This window comes from Grus americana, unplaced genomic scaffold (assembly GCF_028858705.1).
Source record: "Grus americana isolate bGruAme1 unplaced genomic scaffold, bGruAme1.mat scaffold_561, whole genome shotgun sequence".
In the NCBI taxonomy this organism is placed as follows: Eukaryota; Metazoa; Chordata; class Aves; order Gruiformes; family Gruidae; genus Grus; species Grus americana.
In genome coordinates this window covers 1-22,856 of record NW_026561799.1, presented here as the reverse complement: position 1 = coordinate 22,856, position 22,856 = coordinate 1, and the positions used below count along the sequence as shown (strand labels likewise).

The window sequence follows — 22,856 nt, the reverse complement described above, 5'->3', positions numbered from 1 at the left end:
TAAATGAGAATGCCTTTACCTCTCCCAGGGGTCTTGCTCAAAGCTCTTCGGTCCGGGGATCGGAGGTTCTCCCCGAGAATTCCCCGGTGCCGGCTGGAGGTCCTGCGATCCCACGGATCCGTCGAGGTTCAAAAGCAGTGTCCCACCTGGGTCGCCAAAACTGTCACCGAAATCCGGGAATAAACCTCGTAACACCAATGTAGTGTTAAAAGGCAGGCATTCTTTATTGCAGCGCTGGATGCACGGGGGATAGCTCCACCCAACGTGCATGCCAGGTGATCACCAACACACAGGTTATATAGCATCAAAACATACATATTCATCGTTTTTCTCAGAAAGGGCAGCCCTATGATAATCATTTCTTGGAATCCATTTCCATATTCTCCTCCCTGTCACGCATGCTCAGTGATTTGAGTCGGTGGTCCTCAAGGGGTCTCTGGTGGTCGTCCGTGGTCTTGCACCTGTGTCCGCTGGATGACCCTCTTCTTGCAGGCATGCGCAGTGTCCCTGCTGTGGATGCACCCGGCCATAACGACTTACTTCATAAGATTAATATCTCCAAACCTGTTGTTCAGTTTGGTAGGGACTGTACAAGGAACATAGCAGCATTGTACCTTGCCATGGTCAGTGAGCTTCATTACCTATTACCTTGGTTACAAACTAATTATCTCAACCTGATCCTATAGTTTCTGTTTCACGGCCCCTATCCCACGGTTACAGTCCTGTTGGCAAGAGTCAGCTGGAAGCAAGGGACATGGTCTCAGCAGCCCCACAAGAACTGGATGCTGTTGTCCTTCTCTCGCACCAAGCAGCATCCCTCTCTCCTGCCCACATCTCTGCGTGTCCCTCCTGACCTGCTGAGGATCAGCACCACCCTGCACCTTCATCTCCAAGGTGGGAACAAGGAGCAGATCTTCTCTGTCCACCTAACCTTTTTCTCTTTAGCCTGGGAAGGACCTGAAACCTCCAGGAAAGCTCCTCAAATACAGCTTTGACTTTCTGCCCAGGACCTGTGGACAAGGGGAAAAAAAAAAATAAAAAATAAGGCAACATTAATAAAGCAGGAGGTTTCTATTAAGTCTGAGGGACTGGACGCTCTGGCTTTCTTGGATGCTGAAATCCTCTAGTGCGAGCTAAATCTCATACACTTCATTTTCCCAATCTCTCCTTCAATATATTTTAAGAGAACATTGCTAGTAGCAGAGTAAATAATGCCCTAACTGCAAACGTGGGGTCTGCAGGGTGGTGTGGGGTCAGCCTATGGGCTGTGGCACTCTCCACTGTGCTCTGCTTGTGGTCTCAGCCCTCACTCCGTAATCAGGGGGTTGAGCTTGAAGAGGTTTTAATTAGCCGCGAATACAAATAACAAGCAGTTCCTTGGAGGCTGGGGAAGGAAGTGGGTGAGCTAACGTTATGGAGATGTGCACTGAGTCACAAAATAGGCAAATCAACGAGCTCTGTAACCAACACCACTATATTCCTCACCCCCTGGCTTTTTAACGAGTAAGATTGGGGTGTTAAATTCTGATTCGCATTATACGAGCAACCCATATTCTCTAAAGTTGAGTATTAACCTTTTTAATCCTTTTTGGCCTCTATTTTCAATGGGTATTATTTTTGTCTTACCGGATTTGTTCCAGGTCTAAGGATAATTCTTACGGGTTCCGCTCTTCTGGATCTACCCGGGACCTCATTAGCCCATACCAAAGGTGTCGCTGCATTCTTCACCTCCTCGGGAATTCCTTTGTTAGTCTTCGGTTGTTCCTGCCACATCAAAACTCTTGCCTCGATGGCTTGAGATTCAGGGATTAATAATTGAACTTCCCCATCTTTAAAGGTGATCTGCATTTCGAATTTACTCCATAGGTGCCGTCCCAAGAGTGGTATAGGACATTCAGGCATATATAAAAATTGGGGAGTTACCCATTGTTTTCCGAGCTTAACATTTAAAGGATGGGAAAAGGCACGCTGTTCCGCTTTCCCTGTGGCACTCACAACGTTTACTGTATCATCGCTCAATTGTCTTTGATAAGTATTTAACAGAATAAGTCACCCCAGTATCTACAAGAAAATCTATTTTCCATTTCCCCAGCTCTACTGTAGCCAGGGGTTCTGCTGGGGAGGTTTCCCCCGGTCCCCTTCAGGACTTAGTTCAGGGGAACTGACGTGGAAAGGGAGCTGCTTCTTGATCGTATGGTGCCTCCTCCAGAACCTCTGCACTGACAGGAATAGGACCCCTAAAACGGTCCTTACTCTTTCCAATGTCCCAGTTCTTTCCAATAGGCACACTGATGATCTCCTAAGGTATCCCTGGTTTTTTGTGCTGGAGGGGCCTCGCCTCTCCCCCCATAGTATTGCCGTCCTCCCCTGAAGTTGCTGTTTGCTGACGCTCCCTGCAGTGCAGCTCTCAGGTTACCCTCTCTTTCCCTGTCTCTCCGTGCCTGTCTCCGCTCTCCTTCGTTTTCTCCTTGCTCTTCTCTAACTTTCTGCTCTTGCTCCCTGTTATTAAAACCCAGCCATGCAACCTCCGACATCTCTCAGTAATTCCAAATCCTCCTCCTCCTCACGCCCGCACTTCAAACCCCGTTGCCCCGTACTACAAGCAGAGCAACACCTTCACAGCCTCCCGCTGCCTTTTCCTGCTTTTCTAATGCTGATGCCAGGGGGTCTTGCAGGGTAAACCCACAGTCCTTCAGCCACTCAGGATGATTTCACAGGGTGAAATACACATCAACATAAGGTACCTCATGCCATTTCTTCTCCCTTCTACAAAACAACATCAATTGTAACATTGTCCTTTTATTCCAAATTTTTATTCTTGGGCCATTTTTCCTGATCATCCAATTTATCCATCGGTCACCAGTGATGATAATATTTTATCAGAGTTCTCTTATCTGTTACACCTCCCGGTGAACCTTCTGTTTCTTGCCAGTGTCTCAGTATGCATCCTAATGGACTCTTCTTCAAGATTCATCCGCTCTGATCGCTTCTCATTTTACTCGTTTAAATGTCTATCTTGCCAACCACGAACAATCTTTACTATTTCGGTAGCACGCTCCTTCTTTTCCCAAGGGGTCCACACTTTACACTTACTTAGCACACTCTACGGCTGTCCCAGATTGCATTCACAATCTCTGTTTATACCATAAACATTCAAAAATAATTATTGGTTTACACTATTTTTCAGGTTGTAAAAGGCAATATTCTGGTTCCCACATTTACCAACAATTCTACTTCAGGGGCTGCACCATTCAGATTTTTAGTTAGTCTTTTAACACGGCAATAAAGGACATCCAAACTTACACGGCAATGCTACTATTAATCTAAGCTAATTACCCACAATATTGGGCCCCCTTTATCAGGTTTCCTCAAACTTTGTGTCTTTTTTCTAGTTCACACCCAAGGACTGTTCCCCTATTTATGGCTTCTCTTATCCCGTTTCTACATTCCAACTCTTTTACTAATTGTTTTCTTTCGTACTGGAGCATGAGAGAGGCGAAGCCTGAGTTTGTGGGGCCTGACTCAAGTGTTGCCAAGTTATACGTTGTGTTTTAAAATTGGTCTAGGCTAATTAGTTTCCCTAATTCATTCCCTTTTGAAAATCAGAGGCTGTGTTTACATTGCCATGGAGTAAAAAAGTCACACAAGTGCCTTGGTACCAAGAAGCCACCTCAGCATAGTTGTGGGGTTCTCCTCTGCATAACTTCACCTGCTTCCTAGTAGACACGGTGCTGCCCAAGCTCGGGGGTTTCCAGTGCTCAACCCAGCTTGGCCTGAGCCACATCAGGAGTTTCTACCCTGTGCAGCAAGAATTTCAGAAACTTAGGACAAAGCGTTCCGTCCCTGCTGTTCTGCTCACACATACCTTGGTGTAAGAGAGATTGGTAATTGGCAAGGAAAGAATTCCTTGTTGATTTGAGAAATCCAAAAGTGACCCACAGAGAACCCAGTCATCTGGAGGGTACGTCCCTACTGAGCACGTGGCCCGTGGACTGAGCTGCGAGATAGGGAAGCTCCTGATGTCGGCTTCAAAGCAAGCCTCTTCCATCTGGTTTTGCTCCAGGTGGCTGCTTGGTTGCCATTTGTTTTCAAAAGACACTAGCACTGGGAATTCAGCTTGGGGGCTTGGAGAGGGAGAGAAGAAGCAAGCATGTCTTTCCCAAGGGCAACTGCTTGGTGCTGGGAAGGACGCCCCTCTGTAGCAGCGTCAGCGTAGCTTACGGGTGATGCAAAGCTGAGAGGATCTCCCAAGTCAGTGCTGCAGGAACGTGGCAGTTTGAGGACCGTGTTACAGCTCTTCTTTTGCATATCACTGTTGCTCAGGCAGGGTGAGAGCTTTGATTTCCATTCCTGTTACCTCCAGGAGGAGACGGCCATGGGAACCACCGCTGCTTATGCAGTTCCGTGCAAAATAAGTCTGTGGCATGAGAAGAAAGATTTGGAAGACTTTTTTACTGCCTTCCAAATGATTTTGCACACTCAAGTAAAAGAAAATCATCTCAGTTACTGAGACTGAATTAACTTTTTATTTTCCCTCTCCTTCAGGCCCATCTGAGGAAAATGGAGGAACAAATTGTATAGGGGACATTTGGGAGTTGAGGGGGTGTAGGTGTGAGATTTCAAGTAGTTTGTGCGTGGCAATAGTGAGAGAGCCTGTATTGTTCCATTGCATTTAGGGCTAACTGCCTGCTGCTGATCCTCCCTCAGCTCTCCCAGACGCACATCAGTCTGTACAGCCTTAGCACATATGTTGGAGAAAGAACAGAAACTGCAGAAAATTAGCTGACTGAACTTTTTTTAACACCTTCATTGTATCATATTGCACTGCAGCCTTAAAATCAGGGTTAGCGAGAACATTTCGTTCTCCAGCCGCAAGCTTTAAGCAAATACTGATCACTGATATAAATGAGCAATATCAGGGCAGCAAGTAAGGTCTTTTAAATCTTTTAAATTGTTGTGGGGTTTTTTTCTTTGAATCACTTTAAGACTTGAGTTACAGTAAGGCAGTTTCTCATCTGCTCTGCCAGTCAGCACAGTAAGCTTATCTGAACATCCCACTATTAGCCCAACTGAGCTACATGAATGTCACATTTGCAGTCAGTGCTGCCATTTCATTGGACTGTTTTACTGTTTTACAGCATAGCTCTGCTCTGAAAATGTTAGAGACTATAGCTAAACACTGAGAGAAGCTAATGGATGCTGTGTGCTTTTTTCCAACTTAAAGAGCATGGACAAGTTCAGAAATTTTTGATAGAGATGATATGAAGATGAATTAAGAACATAAATGAATTCAGGTGGAATTTCTCTGTATCTGCTAAAATGCTGCCTTTCTTCTTCCCCTTGAGGTAGAGTCCATTTAGTGGAAGACTGTTCTCTAAGTACTGGAGACCTTGAGCGTGAACGGTATCTTCTGGATGGGGCTGCCCTTGCCCTTGAACGGTGATAACCATCTGACCTTGACCTGCAACGATTGTTACGACTCTTCCCTTTGCCTCTTCTTGGATACGGTGGCGATCGCAAGTGGGAACGAGAGTGGGAACGACTAAATGAGTGAGAGCAGGAGGCAGTGTGGGAGAAGCACTGCAAGGAGACTTGGACCTTAAAGAAACCCAAACAAACCGACGAAAACAATAGAGGAAGTTAATTCAAACCAGTCACTGGTCTGGGAAAGAAGGCCTAAATCTTGGGGGACGTCAAGTCTGGTGGCCTCCTGGAGAAGAAACAATTACCGTGAGAGATTTGGTGCTTCTAGAGAGCAGTGCCTGCCTGGAGTCTGGTCGTCAAAAACCTTTGCAGAAAGGTATGTTGTGAAGGAGCACCAAAAGAGCTTGCTAGTGACTCACACCAAAGGAACTCACTCGGGGGGAAGACTGCTGCCCCTGCCCGGTTTTGGTTGGGAGGTGTCTGCAGGAATTGTGGGCTGGCTGGTGTCAGGTGTTTCAAAGGTGCTATGCGGCCACAGCACCACTTTGCATGGCAGAAGGTGACATGGTAACTTTTGGTAGACTGATGATAGGGGTGAGACAGACCAGCTGTTGGATGCATATTTGGCCTTTCCCAGGTCTAGAGCAGCAGCAGCAGCAGCAGCAGCAAGCTGTAAGGCATGACAGCTTGGGAACGACTGCTCTGAGTTCTGCGTCAGGTTTTGCCACCAGGAGCATCTCATGACACTTGTCTCACCCCTGCCTCAGCATCCAGGGCCACCTTGGCCCCAAGTGTCACTGAATGGACAGGCAGCCTTGTGCCGGGTACCGCTGCAAGGCTGGGAAGTGGCAGTAACTCCTGCCCCTAGTCCTGCCCCAAATTCTGCCTCATGGCTATTCCCTGTCTCTCGCAGGTCCTTTGCAATCTACAGCACATGGGCAAGCAGCCTGAAGCACAACGCCCGACGCACAAAGCCTGGCTGTCTTCCTGCCGCCACTGGAGTCCCTTCCTGCGAGTGAGCTGCTCGCCCTCTTCTTTCTCTGCTCTGGATCTGCCACCACGAACTGAAGGGCCACTGGAGCTGGGGGGTCTACAGCCCTGATTTACCATTCCAGAGGTAAGGAGAGAAAGTGACCGTCCGAGGGTTTCATGGGGATGGGAGAGCAGAGCTAAAGGTAAAAACAGATTTCCTCTGATTTCCAATATAACCTACAAGTAATCCCCAGAACATCAGATCATCCTTTCACCTCTGGCTAATAAGAAAGCCTTGTCACCTTCTGATCATCTGCTGCCATTTTTTCCCCTTTTTCTCCTGGCAAAACTTGTCAAATTCGCTTTCCTCTAAACTGTTCATGGTTTTGGTCAATCTGCTTGCTCTGAGGAATCTATTTCATGGACAAACTCTAACCAGTTCTGCTCAGCATGAACTTCCAGAGTGCAGCCTGGAAACTGGTGACAACCCACTGACTTCAGTGCTAGAGAACTATTTTCTTGGACTTCACGCTTTTCCTATGCAACAGTGTGGTGGGTTGACCCTGGCTGGGGGCCAGGTGCCCACCAGAGCCGCTCTATCACTCCCCTGGTTTACCAAACAGGGGAGAGAGAAAAAGTATAACAAAAAGCTTCTGGGTCGAGATAAGGACAGGGAGAGATCACTCACTAGTTTTCGTCACGAGCAAAACAGACTGAACTTAGAGAGGAAATTCATCTAACTTATTACTAAAGGAAACAGAGTAGAGGAATGAGAAATAAAATCAAACCTTAAAACACCTGCCCCCACCCCTCCCATCTTCCCAGGCTCAACTTCACTCTTGGCTTCAACCTCCGCCCCCCCTCAGCGGCACAGGGGGACGGGGAATGGGGGTTAGGGTCAGTTGATCACACGTTGTTTCTGCTGCTTCTTCCTCCTCAGGGGGAGGACTCCTCTCATCGTTCCCCTGCTCCAGCATGGAGGAGTCCCTCTCACGGGAGACAGTCCTTCACCAACTTCTCCAACGTGAGTCTCTCCCACGGGGTGCAGACCTTCAGGAGCAGACTGCTCCAGCGTGGGTCCCCCACGGGGTCACAAGTCCTGCCAGCAAACCTGCTCTGGCGTGGGCTCCTCTCTCCACGGGTCCACAGCTCCTGCCAGGAGCTTGCTCCAGTGTGGGCTTCCCACAGGGCCACAGCCTCCTTCAGGTGCCTCCCCCTGCTCTGGTGTGGGGTCCTCCACGGGTTGCAGGTGGAATCTCTACACCCCCTCATCCTTCCTCCATGGTCTGCAGGGGGACAGCCTGCTTCACCATGGTGTCTGCAGAGTTTCTACATCTTCTCACTCCTCTTTCCGGCTGCAAAAGCTCCCTCTCTAACTGTTTTTTTCCTTTTTAAATATGTTATCACGGAGGTGCTGATGGGCTTGGCCTTGGCCAGTGGTGGGTCCATCTTGGAGCCGGTTGGCATTGGCTCTGTCAGACACAGGGGAAGCTTCTAGCAGCTTCTCACAGAAGCCACCCCTGTAGACCGCCCCCCCGCCCCCCCCCCCCAGCTACCAAAACCTTCCCATGCAAATCCAACACAAGGGTGCTGGAAGAACTGTGCCCGGCACACTTTGCCCACCTTCCTCTTCACTCTCCCCCTGGATCTTTATGCAGAAGGAGCTTTTGGAAACCAAAATTATCCTGCTCTTCCCACAGAAAAAAACCACAAGTGCAGAAAAGGGGGAGGGGGAGAGAAAAAGAGATACTGGGAAAAGAAAGTGCTACAGAAAAGTCAGGAGACCAGAAGGAAAAAACCAGGAACCAGTACAATAACAGGGAAAAAACCCCAAAGCAACAAAAAACCCAACAGACTAAGAGAAAGCAAGAGGAAGAGAAGCCATTGCAAAGGATTATTGTTCTCGCCTGTTTTTTTCTTTCTCCATTACCTGAACCTGTCCCCAGGTGACTACAGGATTTCATTAAGTCACTGTGTGACCCCTAGAAGAGTTTTATGACCCAGGACAGACCCCAGTGGCCATGATGACCCAAAGTCACTGGCCCACTAGCCAACAGATCTGCCGAAGCCCTGCCAGCACAGGGGACCCTGTGTCCACTGCGCTGAGCCCTCCAGGCTGCAGAGAAAGAGCCATCAGGGCTTCAGATGTTGCAGGGTCCTGGATGGGGTTTCCATTCCTCCCCTGGAAGGTGCTGCCCCTTCAGAGCAGAACAGGGTACAGGAGCATCCCTTAAAGCCCAGTTAAACGGCTGTCAGGAGCCCCTGGCTGATTTTGCAATGCAGGGGGCACTCGCACGTCCCCTTCCATGGGCCGAGTGGAGCCCGGACACAGTTACCAAAGTACCAAAGAAGAGAGAGGGAAAGCATTTTCACTGTTACTTTCATTTAGTTATTTATTTTTTACTTGTCCAACCTTGAAAAGAACGAACGAGACAGCTAGAAGGGGCCTTAATGCTGAAGGCCAGCACTCCTTCCTGGCAGGCCTGTGGTGGTCTGCCTCTCCAGAGGAGCGGCTGTCTCTTACGTCTTTGCTTGACACACTGCTGTTCTTCGTGTGCCGCCGTGGAGCGTCTGGCTTCCTCTGCAGCCTCCCGTCGGGCAGCCTTCTCGTCTCCAGGCCGAAGAGACCCCGTCTCCAGGCCCCAGGGACCTCGGTGGCCCGCTGAGGGACTTCTCCTGGCGCAGCGGCTGAAGCTGTGACGCCATGTTGTCTTGTCCCCTTTTCTCGGGGCTCAGTGCAGAAGAGATGACACCCCTTCAGAAGGGGTGAGGGGTAGGGCAGAGGACGGGGGACGGGAAGGAAGCCTGCAGGCCGGCCAGGCGCGGAGGGTCAGCCTCCCGGCTAGCGCCGAGCGCGGAGGCAGGGCCGGCGGTAGGGCACTGGCCGGATGACCCTACGGCACCGCGTTGATGGTGGTGTGGAGGGGAGCCCTGGCACGATGTTGTGGTGCCAGGGGAGCCATCCTGGAGGTGGATCCACCTCCATCGGCTCCTCCTCGTCTTCAGGTGGATCCACCTCCATTGGCTCTGCACCATCAGCTACGTGGAAGAGGACCGCGTAGCTGATGGTGCCTCCCCTCTGACGCAGCCTCTTCCTCCGCGCCTCCTGCAGCTCCTCCTGTGGGCGCCCACACAGAGGTGAGCGCCCACTCGCTTTGCCTCTTTGCGTCTTCATTCTTCCAACTAGTGGAGAGTCTGAGGACTCGAAAGCTCAGCGAATGTGGGACAAGTGCTGGGGGGCCAGTATTTATAGGGTCCGGAACAGAATGTGGTGAGGTAGCTTGTGACATCAGGAGGCCACTGTGATGGCTATGCAAATCTGCTGCCATTTTTCACTTTCCTCTAAACTGTTCGTGGTTTTGGTCAATCTGCTTGCTCTGAGGAATCTATTTCATGGACAAACTCTAACCAGTTCTGCTCAGCATGAAACTCGGGAGTCAAGAGTGCAGCCTGGAAACTGGTGACAACCCACTGACTTCAGTGCTAGAAAACTATTTTCTTGGACTTCACGCTTTTCATATGCAGCAGTAAAGGAAGAAAGTATAAATTCCTGAGCTGGCCGTAGCATTGTTGTTGCTCAAGCATGTATTGCACATGGTAATGCACCTTTCTTGGATTTTGGTTGTTCAGATGAGGCGCCTCCAGCCTTTCTCTTTCTCCTTGGCACAGCTGAATTTCTCCTGTCAAAAGGAACAGGACTGTATTGAGGGAGGAGGTTGAATTTCTTCTCAAATTCTTCTTCCAACTGTGCTAAGCTAAAGGGCAGGCAAAGCCAATCCAATTAAATGTAACTCCATTTCTGTAGAAAAAAAAATAATATCTTGTTTAGGAGAGTGTGTGCCTATATACATTCCTATCTCCTTAATGTAGAGAGAGAGGGAAAGAGAGAAGCGTGCACACACGGTAAACATCATACTGTTAACCCAAGTTTGGGAGGAGCATGTACACTCCAGCTTCTGCATTTGTAACTCAGTACAAATTGATTAGTTGCGTGTATTAAAATTAGAAAAAATACAGACATGGGTTTCACGCCGGGGACATTTAGCTCTGTTTGCTGCACAGATTGGTACAGGAGATGTGTCTGCTCTGTGAGGGGAAGGAAAACAAGACCATAAAGAAACCAACCAATAACATGGTTTGTAAAACCTGACGTGAAAGTCCTAACATTGGAATGGAAACAATAACAATTCAAAGCAGAGGAATCCGAGTGTCCCAGAACAGTAGCTTGTTTCCCACTTCTCTTACCCAGCAGAGAGATGCATCAGCCCCAGTGCGTGAGGATTTACAAGCGGTGACTCAGACTGCAGCGTGGGGCTCTGCAGGGCTACAGCCCCCTCTCCCTCCGGTGCTGCTTTGCCAGCACCCGTTTCTCCTGACTTTTGTGGTACCCACCCCACGGATAGATTTTCACTGGGCTTTTTGTCCTGCCGGCTCCATCTGTTTCTCAGCCCCAGCTCTGTCTGCTTGGGAAGGGTGACGTGAGGCTGTGCCCCCTTTCCCACTGCTGGCACTCTTCCTCCAGGTGCCACCGCTCTGCCAGGACCGGTCATCTCCGGTGACACATGCCACCCTGTTTGTGCTGTAGCCAGGACTGCCTCTGGTCTGCTCCCGTTTACAGCAGTATCGCTTCGGAGTAAGACCGTCCATGCCAGTGCTGTGCTTTGGGGGAGCTGCATTCAAGCCCTGACAAGGAAGAAGAAAAATCAGAGGTGGCATTCCAAATTTTTCAGTTTCAATGGGAAAAGACTCCCAAGGCAGGTTCCCTCCAATCCGTGGGCCAGTCTCGATGCACCAGGTGTTTTGGAGAGGATAGCACTGTTCTGGTGTCAGATTATGTTCTTCTGTCCTGACACCCACCAAGGCTTTGTTTTAAGATATTTAGGAACTGGATCACATTTCTGTGAACCTGCAACCACCTGCAGGCTTTGAAACCTGCCAGTTGCATGGTCTTGGGGTGCAAGTCGGAGGGGTTTTTCGGTTTGCGCGCTCCCGTGCCCGCTCCAGCAGTGGCACGGCTGATGGTGTGCCCCAGCTGAGGATGCCTCTGCAGATACGCCTCATTTTGCAGAGCCAAGAATAGGAACCCTGACAAGCATCAGCATTTCCAAACCTGAATCTAGATAAAGTTAGTGCCAGGTGAGAGGTGGGTGACAGGGTCTCAGCTTGGGCTGAGCCCATGCAGAGGAGCTGCTGCAAGGCAAGAGTCCCTTTTCCTCGATGACAAGTGGCTTGAAGGGTTTGCGTTCTCCGCTCCACAATAACTTGTAGTAAGCAGGGTGCAATCTGCTAAACCTTATTGCGATTGGTTGTTTTTCCTGGTGGAAAAAGGCTTTACAATGGGTAGAGATCATTATGAAAGGAGGACCACAGCCTTTCACACGTGCTGGTCCTCCAGGTACATGCAAAGAGAGGTCTGCGTGGATACCAGAGCTCCTGCGAAGGAGCTCAAATACCCAACCAGCATGTTTCCAGCCAGCTGAGACCTCTGGCCACCGGTGGCCTGGGGGAGCGCGGGAGGGAGGGAGGGAGGGAGGGAGAAGTGAGTTTTCTTACCAGCTGGGGAAAAAAGGCAGTGAAGCCTATGGATGGAGACGGACTGCAGGGTCAGATGCCAAAGCAGCCTTCCTAGGGCTGCTGGTCAGACCCCTGACAAGCCCCGGTACCCTGGGAGGCAGCAGCCAGCCCTGCAGCCTGCTAGCGAAACGCTTCAGCTCCAACACGGCTCCTCCTTCTGTGCTTTTCAACAGCCCTGCAGCCCCCCAGCCCCAGCCCACTGCGCTGGTGGGCCGGGGAGCTGGAGGCATTTTCCCAGCGCTCTGATCTAACAGCACCAGTGGGACTGTTTCCAGCACGCTGCCACTGGAGGGCTTATCGGCCTCCCTCCCTATCTCCCACCACCCCGGCCTGATAAACGAGGGGCTGGTGGCAGCCGGGGGAAGCGCCCAGAGCAGGGGCTGGAGCTGGGGACTGGCCAAACACAAAGGTGGCAGGGCTGGGGTGCTTCTCCCGTGAGCCCCTCCCTGTCAATGAGGATGTTGATACCTGTGACTATGGAAATCTTAAGATCAATTCAAGCAATTAGAGCCATTGCTCAATCCATGTAACCAAACAAAAGGGAAACCATTGTCACTTAGGAAACAATTAGTTGTAAGCTAAGGAGCTCTGGAACAATCTCATTGTAAAGAGCTGGGCCTTGGAAGAACAGATGTGCAAAAAAAGATAAGAGAGTTACAAGGTGATCCCAAAACCGGCCTTGAGGGATAAGGTATATGTGATACCAGGAGTGAGTCTGAAGACCTCTGAGGTGTCAACAAACATGGGGGAAAGACCTTAGCATATGCTAACGAGTTCCCAAGGAAGATCCCTGCCTGTGAGAAGCACTACTGGGAAAGATACTGAATATGTCTATGAACATAGTAGAAATACTTGCTAGTTTTGTCTTTTGGGTGTGCACCTTAGGTGGAGTTATCCCCCGTGCACCCAGCGCTGCAATAAAGAATGCCTGCTTTCTAAAACTTCCAAATAAGCCTTAGAGAGTGAACTATTTTGCCGCTTTCCAGTAACAGTGTGGTGGAGGGGAAGCAGCAGAGCAGGCCCTTCCCCACAGGGTAACAGAGAGCAAAGGGTCATACTGGGGAGCAACCAGCTTCCAGGCCCGGGGCAAAGGGAATGCCCAATGGAGAGGTGATGGGAGCATTGTGGGAGCAAGGAAACACATCCCCACAAAACTCAGAGGCACACCAGAGTGGCTCTAATATTTCTTGCCAGGTGGAAAGTAACTGCTGACACCTGCCTATCTTGGGCAGGAACAGGTTTTCCCTAAATTAGCCTAATTAGCAGGGCATAAAAAGCAGCTCACCTGGGGCTGTGTCCCTCTCTGCTTTGTGTTGGAGGGGTGGCTCTGAGCTGCAATAGCCTGGGAGCATCTGGGATGTCCTAGATGCTGAAGGTGTGTCTCCCTTACCCACTGAGCAGAAAAGTTCAAAAAGACTTGGGTTTTTTTTTTTTAATCTTCAGGAAAGATGCCCTGGTGTGTCCCTATGGACACCTGAGCAGTCCCTGTGCATCCCTGGGGGTCCCTCAGCTGCTCCCTGGCTGGCCTTCAGCTGCTGTGGGTGTGGGACATACAGCTATTGCTCTCTAGTGGCTCCTGGCCTGGGGAAGGCTGGCTCCCCCCACCCCTGGCACCGGGGATGCTCGGGTCCTGCTTCCGGTCTCCCCCACTCCGGGACACCCGGGGCCCGGCATCGTGGGTGTGATCGCACCCGGCAGCAGCTTGCCCACGCCCGGAGGTGGCTCACCCACTCGGTGGCACCTTGTCCCTTCATCTCATGGGGGCTGGACCGTACCAGGAACAGCTGGCGGTGGTGTTTTGGGGGTTTTTTTGCCCAGGGTTTGGTGTGACAGACCTGGCTTGCAGCCCCTGGGCACGGCTGATGGGCACTTACACCTCACACTGGGTTGTTTCCCAGCCTGGGAGAAGGTTTTCCCCGAGCAAGGAACCTCATGTTGGAGATTTTGGAGAATAAATGAAATAGGGAGTTTGTCTCCAAATACTCCATAGCTTTCTTGTAATGCATTTTAAACCATTCAAGCTGGGAAGCGCAAAGCTTTGGTAAAATGCACGTACAGGAAACCCAAGAGGGAGGTAGTGAGACTGTGTGGGAGCCAGGGCCCAGCTCTGCAGCATGGCTGTGAGGCAAGAAATTGAGGCAACTAAGAGGCAAGCTGAGGGAATGGAAGGACATTTGTAAGGGGAATGGACTTTGCATAACTCCTGGGATTGAGGGAGGGTCCTCCCTGTGTGCAGGGCCTTGTGAAATGCTGGGGAATCCCCATCTGTTTTGGAGGGTTGTGGTGAGTTGACCCTGGCTGGGGGCCAGGTGCCCACCAGAGCTGCTCTATCATGTCCCTTGTTCACCAGACAGGGGAGAGAGAAAAAGTCTAACAAAAAGCTTCTGGGTCGAGATAAGGACAGGGAGAGATCACTCGCTAGTTATCGTCACGAGCAAAACAGACTGAACTTAGAGAGGAAATTCACCTCATTTGTTGTTAAGCGAAAGAGAGTAGAGGAATGAGAAATAAAATCAAATCTGAAAACACCTGCCCCCACCCCTCCCATCTTCCCAGGCTCAACTTCACTCCCAGCTTCAACCTCTGCCCCCCCTCAGCAGCACAGGGGGACGGGGAATGGGGGTTAGGGTCAGTTGATCACACGTTGTTTCTGCCGCTTGTTCCTCCTCAGGGGGAGGACTCCTCTCGTCGTTCCCCTGCTCCAGCATGGAGGAGTCCCTCTCATGGGAGACAGTCCTTCACCAGCTGCTCCAACGTGAGTCTCTCCCACGGGGTGCAGACCTTCAGGAGCAGACTGCTCCAGCGTGGGTCCCCCACGGGGTCACAAGTCCTGCCAGCAAACCTGCTCTGGCGTGGGCTCCTCTCTCCACGGGTCCACAGCTCCTGCCAGGAGCTTGCTCCAGTGTGGGCTTCCCACGGGGCCACAGCCTCCTTCAGGTGCCTCCCCCTGCTCTGGTGTGGGGTCCTCCATGGGCTGCAGGTGGAATCTCTACACCCCCTCATCCTTCTCACAGAAGCCACCCCTGTAGCCCCCCACGCCCCCCCAGGCTACCAAAACCTTGCCATGCAAACCCAACACAGGTTGCTAACCAATTTGTGGCTGCTGATTATGTCCATTGTATAGCCCCAACCTGAAGTGAACGATGGAGTAAAGCTTGTAGTTGGCAGTGGGTGCAAGTAATATTTTATTTTCTGTCAAAATCATGTCCTTTGATTGAACTTTGTTCATTATAATCTAATTCTAATAGCAAAACACACCTCCATTCTAAAAGCTACCCACCTTTGAGGTATGAGCACCCCTCACTGGGCATGCTCCTTGAATTTCTCTAAGCATATAGGTTTAAATTGAAGCGAGAAAACTTTCTACCCATCACAATAAGGTAACCATGTGATGCAAATGTAATTTTGTAATGGTTTTGTAACCTAAGTGTATAAACGTATAAGGGCTTAAAGGCTAGGTGTGCATGTTAGGAGGAGAGATCCCCCATGCACCCAGCGATGAATAAACCAATGTTGGCTTTCTAAACTGCATTTCTGTTTGGAAAGTTGTTATTGCCCTTTGAGCGGTAACAAGGGGGACCGGCATGAGTGAGGTGAGAGGTTCTGGGAGTGGAGAAATAAGCAGGGCTCCTAAGCTTCCTTTCATGGTTCTTGGCAGTTTGTCTCTCTTTTTTTTTTCCCTTTTTGAGGGCAAACACTGAGAAAAGCAACAGTCTGTGGAAACAGAGCATTTTGAAGAAAAGTATATAGCGGGAGTTAAAACTAAATCTTAACTAAAACATGCAGATACCTATTAGAGAGGTCTGTGTGGATACCAGAGCTCCTGCGAAGGAGCTCAAATACCCAACCAGCATGTTTCCAGCCAGCTGAGACCTCTGGCCACCGGTGGCCTGGGGGAGCGAGGGAGGGAGGGAGGGAGAAGTGAGTTTTCTTACCAGCTGGGGAAAAAAGGCAGTGAAGCCTATGGATGGAGACGGACTGCAGGGTCAGATGCCAAAGCAGCCTTCCTAGGGCTGCTGGTCAGACCCCTGACAAGCCCCGGTACCCTGGGAGGCAGCAGCCAGCCCTGCAGCCTGCTAGCGAAACACTTCAGCTCCAACACGGCTCCTCCTTCTGTGCTTTTCAACAGCCCTGCAGCCCCCCAGCCCCAGCCCGCTGCGCTGGTGGGCCGGGGAGCTGGAGGCATTTTCCCAGCGCTCTGATCTAACAGCACCAGTGGGACTGTTTCCAGCACGCTGCCACTGGAGGGCTTATCGGCCTCCCTCCCTATCTCCCACCACCCCGGCCTGATAAACGAGGGGCTGGTGGCAGCCGGGGGAAGCGCCCAGAGCAGGGGCTGGAGCTGGGGACTGGCCAAACACAAAGGTGGCAGGGCTGGGGTGCTTCTCCCGTGAGCCCCTCCCTGTCAATGAGGATGTTGATACCTGTGACTATGGAAATCTTAAGATCAATTCAAGCAATTAGAGCCATTGCTCAATCCATGTAACCAAACAAAAGGGAAACCATTGTCACTTAGGAAACAATTAGTTGTAAGATAAGGAGCTCTGGAACAATCTCATTGTAAAGAGCTGGGCCTTGGAAGAACAGATGTGCAAAAAAAGATAAGAGAGTTACAAGGTGATCCCAAAATCGGCCTTGAGGGATAAGGTATATGTGATACCAGGAGTGAGTCTGAAGACCCCCGAGGAGGTGTCAACAAACATGGGGGAAAGACCTTAGCATATGCTAACGAGTTCCCAAGGAAGATCCCTGCCTGTGATAAGCACTACTGGGAAAGATACTGAATATGTCTATGAACATAGTAGAAATACTTGCTAGTTTTGTCTTTTGGGTGTGCACCTTAGGTGGAGTTATCCCCCGTGCACCCAGCGCTGCAATAAAGAATGCCTGCTTTCTAAAACTTCCAAATAAGCCTTAGAGAGTGAACTATTTTGCCGCTTTCAGTGTGGTGGAGGGGAAGCAGCAGAGCAGGCCCTTCCCCACAGGGTAACAGAGAGCAAAGGGTCATACTGGGGAGCAACCAGCTTCCAGGCCCGGGGCAAAGGGAATGCCCAATGGAGAGGTGATGGGAGCATTGTGGGAGCGAGGAAACACATCCCCACAAAACTCAGAGGCACACCAGAGTGGCTCTAATATTTCTTGCCAGGTGGAAAGTAACTGCTGACACCTGCCTATCTTGGGCAGGAACAGGTTTTCCCTAAATTAGCCTAATTAGCAGGGCATAAAAAGCAGCTCACCTGGGGCTGTGTCTCTCTCTGCTTTGTGTTGGAGGGGTGGCTCTGAGCTGCAATAGCCTGGGAGCATCTGGGATGTCCTGGATGCTGAAGGTGTGTCTCCCTTACCCACTGAGCAGAAAAGTTCAAAAAGACTTGGGTTTTTTTTTTTTAATCTTCAGGAAAGATGCCCTGGTGTGTCCCTATGGACACCTGAGCAGTCCCTGTGCATCCCTGGGGGTCCCTCAGCTGCTCCCTGGCTGGCCTTCAGCTGCTGTGGGTGTGGGACATACAGCTATTGCTCTCTAGTGGCTCCTGGCCTGGGGAAGGCTGGCTCCCCCCACCCCTGGCACCGGGGATGCTCGGGTCCTGCTTCCGGTCTCCCCCACTCCGGGACACCCGGGCCCGGCATCGTGGGTGTGATCGCACCCGGCAGCAGCTTGCCCACGCCCGGAGGTGGCTCACCCACTCGGTGGCACCTTGTCCCTTCATCTCATGGGGGCTGGACCGTACCAGGAACAGCTGGCGGTGGTGTTTTGGGTTTTTTTTGCCCAGGGTTTGGTGTGACAGACCTGGCTTGCAGCCCCCGGGCACGGCTGATGGGCACTTACACCTCGCACTGGGTTGTTTCCCAGCCTGGGAGAAGGTTTTCCCCGAGCAAGGAACCTCATGTTGGAGATTTTGGAGAATAAATGAAGTAGGGAGTTTGTCTCCAAATACTCCATAGCTTTCTTGTAATGCATTTTAAACCATTCAAGCTGGGAAGCGCGAGGCTTTGGTAAAATGCACGTACAGGAAACCCAAGAGGGAGGTAGTGAGACTGTGTGGGAGCCAGGGCCCAGCTCTGCAGCATGGCTGTGAGGCAAGAAATTGAGGCAACTAAGAGGCAAGCTGAGGGAATGGAAGGACATTTGTAAGGGGAATGGACTTTGCATAACTCCTGGGATTGAGGGAGGGTCCTCCCTGTGTGCAGGGCCTTGTGAAATGCTGGGGAATCCCCATCTGTTTTGGAGGGTTGTGGTGGGTTGACCCTGGCTGGGGGCCAGGTGCCCACCAGAGCTGCTCTATCATGTCCCTTGTTCACCAGACAGGGGAGAGAGAAAAAGTCTAACAAAAAGCTTCTGGGTCGAGATAAGGACAGGGAGAGATCACTCGCTAGTTATCGTCACGAGCAAAACAGACTGAACTTAGAGAGGAAATTCACCTCATTTGTTACTAAGCGAAACAGAGTAGAGGAATGAGAAATAAAATCAAATCTGAAAACACCTGCCCCCACCCCTCCCATCTTCCCAGGCTCAACTTCACTCCCGGCTTCAACCTCTGCCCCCCCTCAGCAGCACAGGGGGACGGGGAATGGGGGTTAGGGTCAGTTGATCACACGTTGTTTCTGCTGCTTGTTCCTCCTCAGGGGGAGGACTCCTCTCGTCGTTCCCCTGCTCCAGCATGGAGGAGTCCCTCTCACGGGAGACAGTCCTTCACCAACTGCTCCAACGTGAGTCTCTCCCACGGGGTGCGGACCTTCAGGAGCAGACTGCTCCAGCGTGGGTCCCCCACGGGGTCACAAGTCCTGCCAGCAAACCTGCTCTGGCGTGGGCTCCTCTCTCCACGGGTCCACAGCTCCTGCCAGGAGCTTGCTCCAGTGTGGGCTTCCCACGGGGCCACAGCCTCCTTCAGGTGCCTCCCCCTGCTCTGGTGTGGGGTCCTCCATGGGCTGCAGGTGGAATCTCTACACCCCCTCATCCTTCTCACAGAAGCCACCCCTGTAGCCCCCCACGCCCCCCCAGGCTACCAAAACCTTGCCATGCAAACCCAACACAGGTTGCTAACCAATTTGTGGCTGCTGATTATGTCCATTGTATAGCCCCAAACTGAAGTGAACGATGGAGTAAAGCTTGTAGTTGGCAGTGGGTGCAAGTAATATTTTATTTTCTGTCAAAATCATGTCCTTTGATTGAACTTTGTTCATTATAATCTAATTCTAATAGCAAAACACACCTCCATTCTAAAAGCTACCCACCTTTGAGGTATGAGCACCCCTCACTGGGCATGCTCCTTGAATTTCTCTAAGCATATAGGTTTAAATCGAAGCGAGAAAACTTTCTACCCATCACAATAAGGTAACCATGTGATGCAAATGTAATTTTGTAATGGTTTTGTAACCTAAGTGTATAAACGTATAAGGGCTTAAAGGCTAGGTGTGCATGTTAGGAGGAGAGATCCCCCATGCACCCAGCGATGAATAAACCAATGTTGGCTTTCTAAACTGCATTTCTGTTTGGAAAGTTGTTATTGCCCTTTGAGCGGTAACAAGGGGGACCAGCATGAGTGAGGTGAGAGGTTCTGGGAGTGGAGAAATAAGCAGGGCTCCTAAGCTTCCTTTCATGGTTCTTGGCAGTTTGTCTCTCTTTTTTTTTCCCTTTTTGAGGGCAAACACTGAGAAAAGCAACAGTCTGTGGAAACACAGCATTTTGAAGAAAAGTATATGGTGGGAGTTAAAACTAAATCTTAAAACTAAAACATGCAGATACCTATTACTGGAAGAGATCCTCTTTCTGCAACTTGTGGAACTAGGTTTTCAGTTGGGAGGCGGGTGAGTCCACTTTCTGCAGGAAGGAGGGGTTTCCTCACCTGAGGGAGTGGGTGATTTTGCCTGGGTTTGGAGCAGCTTGGGCGCTCCCTCCCCCCCTTGCTCTGTGTGACTGGAAGGCTCCAGCTGGGCATAGCACTTGTAACCGGTTCCTGGTGGGACTCCCCCAGGGGTGGGGTGCTGCCAGTACAGGCCTCAGGGCATTAAAGGGCCCTCCTAGGGTGAGGGATTGTTGCCGGAGCATTCTTTCAGCCTCCTGCAAGGCCAGACTGACCACAAAGAGGCCTTTCTCCCAGACCCAGTATCGCTTTTCTGCAGCTTTGAAGCTGCCTGAGTGAAACCCTCCGTTGCACGCTGCCACACGTGTAGAGATGCCCCAGGAAGGGCAAAACCCCGTTCCACCTGGAGCGGATCTGTGGGGTGTGCTGGGCCCAAAGCTTGCTATGCCCCTGCTTCAAAACCCAGTAATTTTGGGGCTTCCTCATGAAGAGGGGTCCAATCCCAGGAAGCTCTTTTGCACGTTAGATCGTACAGGGGACGAGCTGTGGCAGAGAAATCCGGACTGTGCTTCCTCCAGCATACCAGCAAGCCTAGGGTATGTTGCAGCTCCTTTGTGTTTTCTGGGCTTTCTCTCTGTTGTAAGGTGGCCAAGGTTTTGTTGGAATACACACGGCTCCTCCTTTCCACCAGCTGCCTAAGAACTTCACCTCAGCGGAGGGGAGTTGTACCTTTTCTGCCGGAACCTGAAGTTCTCAACTTTCCAGGTGAGTAATTCTTTTCCTTTTGGGTTTGTCCCACTGCAGTGGCATGGGACCCCCCCCCCGATATATCATCAATGTCTTGGTACGTTTTAACTCCTGAATCCAAAAAATTTCACTCAATAGCCAATGTGACTATTAAGCAGGTATCCTTTATTGCAGCGCTGGGAGTCGCACGGGGATATTTCCACGAGTGTGCGTCTCGACGAGGCACAAATTGTACGTGATTTATATTACAAAGAGTTACATATTCATCAGGTTTCCGATAAATTTAGTACATATTCATTATTATTCCGGGAACTCCTGAATATATGCTAATGTCCTGATACGCCTGCGCAGTTTCTTTCTCAGGTGGTCGTCAGGGGTCGTCCTCCTCAAATCTTCCTCTTTCTCCTCTTCTTCAGCGTACACAGTTGGGTGACCTCTTCTTCATGATCTCCGTTTTGCAAGCTCAGCAACCTCGTTATCTGTCCTGCCCGGATGGTCCCAGGCTTGTTGGCATATTGGGCCCCCTTTATCAGGTTGCCTCAAACTTTGTGTCTTTTTTCTAGTTCATACCCAAGGACTGTTCCCTAATTTACGGCTTCTCTTATCCCATTTCTACATTCCAACTCTTTTACTAATTGTTTTCTTTCGTACTGGAGCATGAGAGAGGCGAAGCCTGAGTTTGTGGGGCCTGACTCAAGTGTTGCCAAGTTATATGTTGTGTTTTAAAATTGGTCTAGGCTAATTAGTTTCCCTAATTCATTCCCTTTTGAAAATCAGAGGCTGTGTTTCCATTGCCGTGGAGTGAAAAAGTCACACGAGTGCCTTGGTATCAAGACACCCACCTCAGCATAGTTGTGGGGTTCTCCTGTGCATAACTTCACCTGCTTCCTAGTAGACACGGTGCTGCCCAAGCTCGGGGGTTTCCAGTGCTCAACCCAGCTTGGCCTGAGCCACATCAGGAGTTTCTACCCTGTGCAGCAAGAATTTCAGAAACTTAGGACAAAGCGTTCCGTCCCTGCTGTTCTGCTCACACATACCTTGGTGTAAGAGAGATTGGTAATTGGCAAGGAAAGAATTCCTTGTTGATTTGAGAAATCTCCAAGTGACCCACAGAGAACCCAGTCATCCGGAGGGTACCTCCATACTGACCGCGTGGCCCGTGGACTGAGCTGCGAGATAGGGAAGTTCCTGATGTCGGCTTCAAAGCAAGCCTCCTCCATCTGGTTTTGCTCCAGGTGGCTGCTTGGTTGCCATTTGTTTTCAAAAGACACTAGCACTGGGAATTCAGCTTGGGGGCTTGGAGAGGGAGAGAAGAAGCAAGCATGTCTTTCCCAAGGGCAACTGCTTGGTGCTGGGAAGGACGCCCCTCTGTAGCAGCGTCAGCGTAGCTTACGGGTGATGCAAAGCTGAGAGGATCTCCCAAGTCAGTGCTGCAGGAACGTGGCAGTTTGAGGACCGTGTTACAGCTCTTCTTTTGCATATCACTGTTGCTCAGGCAGGGTGAGAGCTTTGGTTTCCATTCCTGTTATCTCCAGGAGGAGATGGCCATGGGAACCACCGCTGCTTATGCAGTTCTGTGCAAAACAAGTCTGTGGCATGAGAAGAAAGATTCGGAAGACTTTTTTACTGCCTTCCAAATGATTTTGCACACTCAAGTAAAAGAAAATCCTCTCAGTTACTGAGATTGAATTAACTTTTTATTTTCCCTCTCCTTCAGGCCCATCCGAGGAAAATGGAGGAACAAATTGTATGGGGGACATTTGGGAGTTGAGGGGGTGTAGGTGTGAGATTTCAAGTAGTTTGTGCGTGGCAATAGTGAGAGAGCCTGTATTGTTCCATTGCATTTAGGGCTAACTGCCTGCTGCTGATCCTCCCTCAGCTCTCTCAGACGCACATCAGTCTGTACAGCCTTAGCACATATGTTGGAGAAAGAACAGAGGGTGCAGAAAATTAGCAGAATGAGCTTTTTTTAACACCTTCATTGTATCATATTACACTGCAGCCTTAAAATCAGGGTTAGCGAGAACGTTTTTCTCCAGCTGCAAGCTTTAAGCAAATACTGATAAGTGATATAAATGAGCAATATCAGGGCAGCAAGTAAGGTCTTTTAAATCTTTTAAATTGTTGTGGGGTTTTTTTCTTTTAATCGCTTTAAGACTTGAGTTACAGTAAGGCAGTTTCTCATCTGCTCTGCCAGTCAGCACAGTAAGCTTATCTGAACATCCCACTATTAGCCCAACTGAGCTACATGAATGTCACATTTGCAGTCGGTGCTGCCATTTCATTGGACTGTTTTACTGTTTTACAGCATAGCTCTGCTCTGAAAATGTTAGAGACTAT

At 50.4% G+C, this 22,856-nt stretch overlaps 1 long non-coding RNA gene across 1 annotated transcript; it reads left to right on the top strand.

The window, feature by feature from the left end:
• Nucleotides 1-6,354: 6,354 nt before the first annotated feature.
• On the top strand, nucleotides 6,355-21,049 carry LOC129200836 (uncharacterized). Its single transcript, XR_008575120.1, has 3 exons — nucleotides 6,355-6,541; nucleotides 20,414-20,534; nucleotides 20,933-21,049. It is a non-coding gene; the product is annotated as an uncharacterized LOC129200836 (long non-coding RNA).
• The last annotated feature ends 1,807 nt before the right edge of the window (nucleotides 21,050-22,856 follow it).